The sequence below is a fragment of the Macrobrachium nipponense genome, chromosome 21 (genome assembly GCF_015104395.2).
Source record: "Macrobrachium nipponense isolate FS-2020 chromosome 21, ASM1510439v2, whole genome shotgun sequence".
In the NCBI taxonomy this organism is placed as follows: domain Eukaryota; kingdom Metazoa; phylum Arthropoda; class Malacostraca; order Decapoda; family Palaemonidae; genus Macrobrachium; species Macrobrachium nipponense.
This window is the reverse complement of record NC_087212.1, coordinates 52,252,341-52,264,840: the sequence shown is the minus strand read 5'-3', so window position 1 is coordinate 52,264,840 and position 12,500 is coordinate 52,252,341. Positions and strand designations below refer to the sequence as shown.

At 34.1% G+C, this 12,500-nt stretch overlaps 1 protein-coding gene across 1 annotated transcript in view; it reads right to left on the bottom strand.

The window, feature by feature from the left end:
• Positions 1 to 12,500, bottom strand: part of LOC135198034 (uncharacterized) — a 560,205-nt gene that overhangs the window by 93,951 nt on the left and 453,754 nt on the right. The gene's annotated exons all lie outside the window — the stretch shown is intronic.

Below are 12,500 nucleotides of genomic sequence, written 5' to 3'. Positions count from 1 at the left end.
AAATAATAGTCGGAAATCCAAGCGCTTTCGTCTTTACTCAGACATCGTCAAGGAGTTACTAAAGTACAATTGGAGATAAAGGTCTCAGGTAAAAAACAAGATCAAGAATACCAGATGGTTAATTGTCAAAAGGGTAAAAATTAAAAGAGATAATCCAGGATTATCGTATATCACACGGTCACAAACCTAACCGAAACTACAAAGTATCTTTACAGTCCAAAACATGTAAAAACTGACTATATTAATTTTGTTGCTTATATTTATCTACAACTTTTTTCATAATGAAAGCATCAAGTTTAAATAAACCAAGACTTAAATTTAGAACGTTTCTATTATTTGACTTGATGAAACAAGATTCAATGATATTCCTTTTAACTGTGTCATTACATGGGATTAAGGCTCTTGCTTGACTCCAGTTAATAGGATGGTCTAAATCTCTCATATGTACGAATAATGCATTCGATATTTGCCCAGTTCTCACAGAATATTGATGTTGTTTGAGACGTTGTGAAAGAGATTTACCGGTCTGTCCGTAATAGACTTTATCACACTTTTTGCAAGGAATTTCATATATGCAGCCTGGAAGATCTTTAGGAGAATTTTTTATTGTTAAACTCTTGACATTAATATTACTGAAAATAACATTTATGTTAAATAGCTTTAAAATTCTAGGAATATCTAAAAACCTTTCATCATAGGGTAATTTTAGAATGTTATGCTTACTAAATTGCGTTTGTCATTAGTTGAATAAAATGTTTTTCTAGCTCTTTTCCATGCCACATCTATAAAAGTCCTTGGGTATTTAAGTTTCAATGCAATATCATAAATAGTTTTAATTTCAGCGTCAATAAACTGCGGGCTACAGACACGTAAAGCCCTTAAGAACATTCCAGAAAAAACAGAGAATTTAACATTTTGATGGTGATTGGAGTAGTAATGAACAAAAGAGGCAATGTTAGTTGATTTTCGAAAGACTGAAAATAGGAACTTTCTATCATTTCTATGGACAGTTACATCCAGAAAATTCAAATTACAATTTCTCTCTTCCTCTACAGTAAATTTTATAGAAGGGACTAAATTATTGAGATTATTAAGGAATTCCTGGAGATTTTCGTGAACTTGATGGTTTCATTATGAAAAAAGGTGTAGATAAATATAAGCAACAAAATTAATATATTCAGTTTTTACATGTTTTGGACTGTAAAGATACTTTGTAGTTTCGGTTAGGTTTGTGACCGTGTGATATACGATAATCCTGGATTATCTCTTTTAATTTTTACCCTTTTGACAATTAACCATCTGGTATTCTTGATCTTGTTTTTTACCTGAGACCTTTATCTCCAATTGTACTTTAGTAACTCCTTGACGATGTCTGAGTAAAGACGAAAGCGCTTGGATTTCTGATTATTATTTTCCTGTGGTATTCGCTTATTTATGAAGTCACGTGCATCTACAGTGATTTTTTAAGCATATATATATATATATTTCATATATATATATATATATATATATATATATATAATATATATATATATATATATTATATATATATATGTATTTATATATCATATACATAATACACAATATATACGTAAATATAATACAAATACGTATATGTGTAGTTTACCACAATAAAAGATAAGGTTGGAACGTTAACGTTCGCGTAGAAGCAACTACAGTAACAAATTCACTATGCATATATACCTAAATTCTTTTTAGCAAATAATGAAGACTGGTTTTGACGTCAACGGACTACCAGCATCGAAAAAAATATATTTTCTTTTACCAAACTCCAAGATATATTGATATAGACTACATTATATGTGAATACGTAACACTGCTGCCTACATGCGCATCCTTGTTTTTCATGAAGCATGACTAAATTCGAGGTACAAATATACAAACACTCAATGTTTCGAAATCTGCAATGGAAGTCATCAATAAAATCTTTATTTCGGAAAAACTACGTTTTCTTACTCAACCATGAATATTAATTAAGTATTTATGGACAACACAATCAAGTAAAAAAGTAGACAAAGCAAAAGGGACTTCTTGAATGAAAATTATGAGAAGAACCCACTAATTATACCATACACAAAAACTTGTTATCCAGGCGATCAATTCAACAAGAAATAAGTAATTAACGACACGATAGAGAATTTTTGAAAAGTAAAAAAATGAATTTTACAATGAAATAAACTTAATGGAACAACACCTTTCCGACAGGCAACACATCGCCGCATCTGAAATACTAAGTGCCTGACAAGCTTCAATACTGCAACCAAATTGGCTCTGGATTTCAAGCAGGCTGTTTTTCCATTGGTAACATTAGGAATATACTAACTGACAAATACGTCCATCTTAATAGCACAGTGATCGGAAGTGTCTATACATATTCGCAGACCTTGGACTTCACAATAGCTGAAGCATCTGTGAATATGAGGGTTTAATCTATTACCGGAAATACGAGTGGGTTCCTCCGCCAGCTGGACAAAATTAGGATATGTTGATCTGTGGAATTTTTATTCAGCCACTTGTATTTTGCATTACAGTCTCTACAAATAACGAATGAAGCTTTTGGATCCTATAATTGAGATAGTCATAATCTTACTATAATGGGATTTATGTCTGTCCGTCCGTCTGTCATTCAATCAGGGCCAAACGCCTGGTCTGATGGGCATGAAACTTGGCAGTGGAGAATTCTAAGATGGTCTATAATGGGGTTTCAAGCAATAGAAGGCACTAAAGGCGCCGGAGGGGTGGGGGGCGCCTTCCCCAAAACGGGGCTGGTTTCACTCGTAGACTTAATAACGTTACCAATTTATCATACTTAATTTTCGGTATACGTAGTAAATAATATGACTTTCGATTTTCGGTAAACGTACTAAATATGGCACCAAAGGGGGTCGTGGTTGGGCAGGGGGTGACAGAGAGAGTGCGAGGGAGGGTAGAGGGGCTGTTAGGGAGAAGAAAATGTGTAAGAAACAGAGAAGGTTGGAGAGAGAGAGAGAGAGAGAGAGAGAGAGAGAGAGAGAGAGAGAGAGAGAGATTATCGGTTGCCATTCAGAGGTACCCTGGGTAGGTCAGTACAGTAGTTTCTGGATAAACGAGAGTCTGCACAAGGTGGTGCAGGGAAGCTTCTTTGAGTTCTTCAGAGTTTTTCCCCCGGCAATGCCGTGTTGGTCAGCTAGTATAGAATCTTTGACATTTGGAATGCGGTACACAGAAAATACATAAACGTTATACAACTATTTGTACCTTAGAGCTAGAAATACGATGGATTACGGTACTATCAAAGTAAACACAATCTGATGACTCGAATGCTAGTTCAGTTTTCAATATTTTATTCTTGCCATAGAAATAACCTTCTCTACAAGCGTAATTAATGTTCAACAGCACCACTTCCAATTTCGTTAGTAATCACACATAAAATGATAAAATCGTAAGGTTCAATTGAGGAAAAAGCTGTAATCCTATATAACACGTAAACAATCTGAGAAGTCAAACATTAGAAAAATATCATTCATGGGCATTATGATAACAAAGGTTTCCGCAAATTAGGGAAATACACCTAGAGAAAAATTTGGTACGTATATAGTAATATACTGCATTAAAAAATCAAATTATTCTTAGATGTGGATAATAAATACTGATATTACGAACATATATATATATATATATATATATATATATATATATATATATATAAAATATCCAATCAAAGTTATCCTGTTTATGTAAAATAGATAATATAATATATTATTATATATATATATATATAGATAGATATTAATTTATAATATATCTATACACACACACGATCCATCAAGAGTGGTCATGTTTAAATGCTTAGAGAGAGAGAGAGAGAGAGAGAGGAGAGAGAGAGAGAGAGAGAGAGAGAGAGAGAGAGAGAGAGAGAGAGAGAGAGAGCTATTAGAATTTTCAATATTTATCAGGGGCACCTTTTTAGCTGGTAAAGCCCGCTGTGATACGATAAGTAATGAACGTAGCCGGAAATCAAAGAGAGTTTGAGCGCAGACTGCAGAATATATGCATAAAAACACCAGAAAAGATAGGAACTATCTGATTCATAGGCGAATAAGTTGTGTTTTCGCCGCCATTAAATTAGCCTAAGTGTCACAACTCGTTCTTTAAAAGAGATTCAGCAGGTTCGGAATGGAACTCAGAATTAACTTACACAATATGGGTTATCTCCAACATACAACACCAAGAATGACGGCTTGCTTTTTCACGTTACTTCGTGGTCCGGTACGTATATTCCCGTAACAGAAATGCAAGACGATAAGAAAATATTAAATATTTTCAGACAACACAAACAGCAATTTGGATGGGAAATTCTTATAGCTATATTATGAATACGAAAATCTGTACTAAAATCTCCCTAAAGGAGGAGGAGGAGGAGGAGGATAGGAGGAGGAGGAGGAGGAGGAGGAGGAGGAGGAGGAATAATTCTGATTTAACAGAATGTGTGCAGGAGGAGGAGGAGGAGGAGGAGGAGGAGGAGGAGGAATAATTCTGATTTAACAGAATGTGTGCAGATGTCATGACAATCAGCTCTTAAAAACTAACATATCTAACTTTGATATGATAAATGAACTTCCTTCAAAACATATGGAATACTGCTAAAGCTATGAATATTGAAAACATCTAAAACCAAATGAATTGCAAGTTAAACGTAATGTATGGCTTAATAAATATCCATTTTCAGAGAAAAAGAAGACCTTATTTTGAAAATACGGGTAAAATATTGACAACTATTACAGACCGAGGTCCGCTACAGGTTCGTTAATAAAATAAAACAAAGAGATCCAACACCAACAGTTGAAACAAGGGATAGGAATACAGAAAGAAACACAAACAGAACAAAGGTTTATTTACAAGCTTACTAACAAAGATAAATGCAGAATGGTTTCTCCTGTTTACATAACAAAAATAAAATCTTACAGTATGTGAACTGGGGAAACTGAGATAATGAAATACTTGCTGGCCAGTTTTGCAGCTGTCGAAAATCAATGCTTGAAGCGACGGCTTCACAAAGGAGGGATGTATAACTATAGACATCTTCTTGGCTCCGTACTGCAGAAAACAATGTCTATTCTTGGTACTCGAGCCAAGGTAAAGACTAGTCAACAAGAATGATCAGCGCAATAGGAAATGTTTCCCCCTTAAATAAATAACTGTTGTTTTATAACGCAGTAAACCTACACGAGATATTTAAGGAATAAAAACAATCATTTCACCTCAATTACAATATAAATTTTAATAAAATAATCGCCTTGCCATCTTTTACCCTTCCTTATAAACAATTACACTTCAGTGTACATTCAAATGTCAATGTTTATTAATCGAATTATATTTTCAAACCTTATTTACATATGATTTTTCTTCTAGATAAAAAAAAAAAATAAAACTGGTACAATGCAGCATATTACTCTTTTTCAAGAAAAAGTAGTTATTTTTTACGAAAATCTGAAATTATATTACAAAATAAACTGCTCTGACAAAGAATGAATTGTTAGAATATGTATTATAAAAAATATACGAACATTTTAAATTTCGTATCAACATATTTCACTGTGATATAAAACAACTTTCAAATATGACAAACTGAGTGTCAGCAACTGAAAATTTGCTTTGCTATAATAATTTTAAATAATTGGTAATATCAATGGTTACTTTACAGTCATATACTTTTCTTCAAACCAGTACGCTCGTATTACTCCGTTCGTCTACAAAATCTTGCAACGACATCGGTTACGTTTCAGGGGCCAGAACATCTGTTGTCTCTCACAGAACCGCAGAAGGAAGGAAATGCTTTACCGTAGCTTCCACGATACCACAGGAAAGGAGAGTCGAGTCTGACGTTACCCTAAATGGAATGGATGACGCTCACTCGACTCTTTAGAAGCTTTCCTGCTTCAAAGTGGTCCACTGCACTATTATGCACTTAACCATCCCTAGACTTGATGCAAGTCTGCTATTGGGCGCTACAATTTCCCCACGCAGCTCTCTCTCTCTCTCTCTCTCTCTCTCTCTCTCTCTCTCTCTCTCTCTCTAACTCTCTCTCTCTCTTTATATATATATACATATATATATATATATATATATATATATATATATATATATATGTATGTTAATGTATATATATATATATATATATATATATAATATATATATATATAAATAATATATATATAATAATAAATTATATATATGTATATATATATATATATATATATATATATATATATATATATATATATATGATAATATATACACACACACAAACAAGCATAACTTCTTTATGTTCACAAATATCGTTAATTATCCAATTCACTATACATCGAGTATAACTAACAGCGGAGAGTCTCCCCCTTGGTAAAGATCTACTGAGGAAAGAATGGGTCACCTTAATGTCTAAACCGAGCTAAACCGAACCCGGGCTAAGGTCGCCAAGAAGGTACATGTGGAGAACACCCACAAATCATCACCTATATTCTTCGCGAGTGGCTCCTAAGCGACCACTACACAGATGAAGACACTAAACTTGCTAACAATGCTCGTCATTGGATCCATGGATGGCGCAATAAGATATGAGGACCATTCTTGCCAAACAATTGTTCATACAAAACAGCCTGAGTATTTTAAAAATCACTGTGAAGAGAACAATGTCCAGTTTGATCAACCGGCTGGGAAACGGCAGCAACTCGCTTACCCAAATCATCCTAAGCAGTGAAGCAAGATGAAAAATGTTGGAAAGATGGGATAATGTGGCATACATTCCAAAAATGACTTTTTCCTCCGTTACACAGGGATGGCCTTAGTTGGTGTGTATATTTATTCTCTATTTTTGCAATTATCAAGTCTTATCTACACGATCTCTTATTATTACTATTAATATTTTTATTATCATTACTATACTATTATTATTATGATTTTTGTTTTTTTTTATTTTTCCTATATAGTATTCTTGACCTGATTTCAGTAACCCCACCTAAGGTTCCTGGGTGAAAATTAATTGTATGCACTCATTATTCTCAATATTATTATTGTCATTACTATTATTATGAATACTATTTTTACTACTACAGCAATTGCCTGGACATTACCGGTTATCATTGTTATCCTGTTATTCCGTTTATCTAGCTTACATATATTGTGTTGTCACTACTTTGTATATTCCATGTATATGGCCCCGAGCTGAAATATAGGATATTATTATTATTATTATTATTATTATTATTATTATTATTATTATTATCATCATCATCTCTCTCTCTCACACACACACACGTGTATATATACATACATACATACATATATATAATATATATATATATATATATATATATATATATCAAGCTACAAATGTCCTTTAATATCTAATTCGCTCTACTCGGAATTAATATATTTTTCGTATATCTTTAACCGAGGGGGAATTTATAGAATTGGCGGCCGACGGGCACGAACCATCAACCTCTCAATTCCAGGACTGGCAGTGAAGCCTTAGCCTACCCCGCCACCCCAAGAGATATAAGTTTATGCCGATGGTTCGTGCCCGTCGGCCGCCAATTCTATGATCGCTTAATAAATTCCCCTCGATTAAACATAAATGAAAATATATTAATTCCGAGGTAGAGCGAATTAGATAATAAAGGACATTTGTAGCTCAATATATGTATATGAATCACGGTAATGTGATATGACTACACACACACACACATCAACACACATATATATATATATATATATATATATATGCTATTATATATTATAATAATAATATATAATATATAAATTAATTATATATATATATATGTATGTATGCAATATAAATATGTTGTTGTGCACATGGAAAGAGAGAATTTTCATCAGTACCTAAAAAATATTAATTAAAGACCAAAAACTGATCCAACACACAAGTAAGGTGAAAATCTGTCGTTCTTCTGACCTTAAATAATAAAATTCTTTACTAGAACGCAAAATCTGATTGCAAATAAAAATGCAAACCGACATGTAGATCACCCAAACATATATATATATATATATATATATATATATATAATATATATATATGTATTAGAATTAACTTCTGTGTATGCCTAAGTGTGCATGGATAATCTACATGAATGGTCATTTATATTAACAACGCTATTTTCCTGACTAAGACTATGGTTAAAAAAAATTTAACATTTTTTTCCCATCATATTTGTTTGCTCTCTCTCTCTCTCTCCCTAAATCGTAGCAGTGTTACTAATTTGTTTTAAATTTCGAAAACAAGGAAGAAAATAAATAGGTAGAACGTACGGCGCTACTTTCTCTGCCTCCTTATGCCTTCCGTATTAAATAAATTCCGAAAGTTTAGTCTTATTTTTGGACGTAAACATTCTACAGCAGCATAAGATGTCTCCGAAAAGGATCGTTTCTATAGAAAATTAGAAACTATTTTCATTTTTTCCCGCATATGATCAAAAAGCCTATTTGAGCAGTTTTATGCAAATGCGAAACAAGACTCCTTTCAACCATGAACGAACAGAAATTCAATGTTTTTCCACCTTAAATAAACTACTTTCTTTGATCCATGACTCGCGGCATATGTAAAACCAACGAAATGAGCGAATATATTAGGAAGGGTAGCCAGCATAGCTCCCACCCTAAATCCCTGGCCCTTTATTTACTGCCTAGATTTCCGACGTTTTGGGCGTCCGTGTATCCGCTGAACGCGGGACGGAGAGGAGGATACGAACTTCGCAGGGACACAAGCTACCTTACCGAAAGTCAAGAATGATTTTCTTTGAAGTATTTACAGAGTTCCTTGGCTGCAGACTTAATACTTAGATTTTCTTCCATCATAATTCGTACCGTTTAGGATTTAAAACTGAAGAAAAACAACTTATCACGAGAAAACGTGTTTAACAGAATGGTGACAAAATAATCATTTGATCTGATTGGTAACCTACGCTTTGCTAACTTTGCAGATTAAAAATAATCGTATCGAAATACATTTCTGCAATGCACAGTGCAAAACTATTTTGAATGAAAGCTCTAAAAAACTACAAACAGGGTGGGACAGTGACTGAAAATTTCATAAGCATTAATAAAAAGTAAAATAACTTGTGACATCCCTCAATACCTATCTATCCTAATAATGAGCTTTCACTGGGAAATATTGTAAATATTGAAGTGCACATTACATGATGACGATGGAATTATATTTTGTTGTTGTAAGTTCAGTACCCCTAGGGAAAATCATTTTCTAGCTAACTGAAGTATACACCTAGGGAAAAACATTTTCTAGCTAACTAAAGTATACTCCTAGGGAAAAACATTTTCTAGCTAAATGCAGCATATACCTGGGTAAACAAAAATTTTCTAGCTAACTGCAGTATACACGACTAAGTGCCTAAATCCCAAAATTCTCTACTGCATGGCTACCAAATTTAACACACATCATTTTTTCCTCCCCTTGCTGTACGAACAAAATTTCTTCTACTTGAGCATCGATACCGTACGGACGGTCGAAAACAATTACTTAACAATATTAAGATATTCTTAGATTAATAGGCAAACATCGTTACAATATCTTTAATATCCTGGGCAATCCTTGTTTCCTTTAAGCATTCGTTCTCTGAACTCACACTTGAGCAGATTCATGGGAAACCTCCGGCATATGCACGGGCATGATGGATAACGCAGCTTTATATCATGATATATTGTCTCTGACAATGCTACATTGAAGAAAAAGGTTCATAATGTGCGGTAAAGTCTCGCTCGTATATCACTTTAAGAAAAAGTAAATTATAGAAAGGGAATAACGCGGGTGCAGATAATTTCTCCTTGGTTTTTATACCTTTCAAAATACATTTCCTGGACATAGACACTGTTAGTAAACCTCCCTGTGACTGAAAAAAAAAAGTCTCCACCTCCATATTCACGTTATAAAAAAATTAAATTCAAGTACATATGCTATACAAAAACAGAGACATAATACAATCCTGATCATGTACAAAACGCAAAGCAAATCATAACCTCAGTATACTGACACAAAGGTGCTATAAAATCAATATAGTGGCATTTTAAAAAAGAAACGGCTTTCTCTAAAAATAAATTGTATAGCGAAAGTATATTTCACAAGACTCCCAAAAATCCATAGTTTGATAAGGAAAATAAAAAAGGGAATAACCAAACATCAAGCTCTCGTCCTATGTTAGACTAACTCATAAATGACAATAATAAAGAGCTGACGAAAAGTCAGAGGTAGATGATGCCTACGATGATCCGTATGGCGATTAGTTTATTACTTTCAACAGTCATGGACATGCTGAAAATGCATGCCGGAAAATAGTCTTCAGATAAAAATGCGAAAGTTTGACCGGCCTACTTTTAATCTTTCACTAAATTCCAGTTCCAGAGAACTTGTATATGCTTATCTTTGTTCCTAAGTATTTAAAAGATTCAACGTCATTCATCCTTTCATGCTCTACTGTCATTTTATCCATTTATACATATTCTGTCCTATTTATTTGCCTTTTTCTTAAACTTATTTTGTGTCCCATCTCTTCATTTTATTGAGTAGACATGGTAAATATTGTAGTGTTTTACTGGTTATGAAACTCGGGAGCTAAATTAACAGTGCATAAATTCCCTTCGGATGGAATCATACATATCATTATTGAGCTTTATGGGCTAAGTCTCATCATTATTGAGCTTCATGGGATGTGTCTCATCATTATTGAGCTTCATGGGCAATGTCTCCAAGCAAGAAGTAATTAAAAAATACATGTTTTGACGTATACCGCGATAAAGAGAAAAAAATCCGAAAAAAGATATGCCATAGAAGCATAACACAGATAAAATACGAAGACGCAAGGGCATGAACAAACGCAATAAGAGACAAATTGCACCGGAAGAAATAATTATTCAAGAAAACTCTAAACCGTAACTAACAAATACAATAAATGGGGCCCGGTGGATGAGCGACCTGGAGGACCGAGGATACCAACAAAAAGGAGCAAGGATGACGATAATCAGGAAAAACAGGAATATCCTGTGAAAAAAAAAATCTACATAGTTTTTTCTTAGGTTCTTGAGCAAGAATAATAAAATTACTTCCGTCTAAATAATCTTGATTTTCTTTTTCCCTGGAGAGAGAGAGAGAGAGATGAGAAGAAGAGAGAGAGAGAGAGAGAGAGAGAGAGAGAGAGAGAGAGAACGCTGAATTTGTATACAAACTGATATGATTTCACAGGGGAAGTACCTCACGAGTTCCTCAGGATCACCAACCCACCCGCAAACCAACACGAGCGCGCAAGTGCACACATACACACACACCGATACATACCTATATAAATATATATATATATATATATATATATATATATATATATATATATATATATATATATCTATGCGAATGATTAAAACATAAATAGGACACGTTAATCATAATAAATCACGGTATATGATTGGACACATGAACATGTGTATCTTATATTCAGGCACCGTATCTATCTTGAGTCACTTGAAAGGCAGCGAAGACCGAGGGCGCTGTTTCTGGATCATTTAGCAAGATGGCCGACAGGTCCTGACTAATGTCCTCTTCTCTGGATCTAATTTGGCGGTCAAAAAGGAGTCCCTTGAGACGTCGCTTTTTGTCGAATTCTTTTCTAAATGTCTTTCGCCGCTGACTGCTTTTCAATCTTTCTCAAATCAAACGGCAAGAGCCTTTCTCTCATCCTGATTCTATTTATTCAGCTCTTACAGCTGCCTCGGTGTAATGACCCGATACTTTGACAAAGGACGTGTGCCACTATTCTGGCATATACAGGGATGAAAAAGGTGAGGGGGGCCAGGCGGCATCGTATCATCTTGTCATGGCCAGATAATCATATTAATTTCTGTCTTCCCCTCTCCATTAGATAGTCTTATGACTCGCCTTGAAATTCATTTGGTCAATCAAATAAATCGTAGCGAATACCAAATTAAAATGGCGGTAGGCAATGAAGACCAACAAAGATTTCTACTAGTGTGTCTATAATATGACTGTATCACCTTGCAACACCAACTTCACTGAGAGTTTGTGTTCCCATCAACACCAAATATGACGTCATAAACGGCGAGTGTCGTCATCAGCACAGTCCGACGATTACTCGCGTAAGTGGGTCGTTTAAGACTATGATTATAGAGGGAAAGTCATTCCAACTTCGGAAACCTCAAGAGGATGCTGTAACTGCTACATGGAGATTGAGGAATTTTTCTTGGTGATGTCTAAGAGGAGCCGATGGCAGTCTATCAAATCAACTTGTAATAGCAAAACTTAAAAGGATATTTCATGCTGTAAAAGTAAGTTCAAATGAAACGTCATTCGTTCTTATAACCATCTCTTGTGCATCGACAGTACAATTACAGTATAATGATCTATTAATTATCAGGACTCCTTTTATAATTTCACAAAGCCAGTAATTAATGATAATGCAATT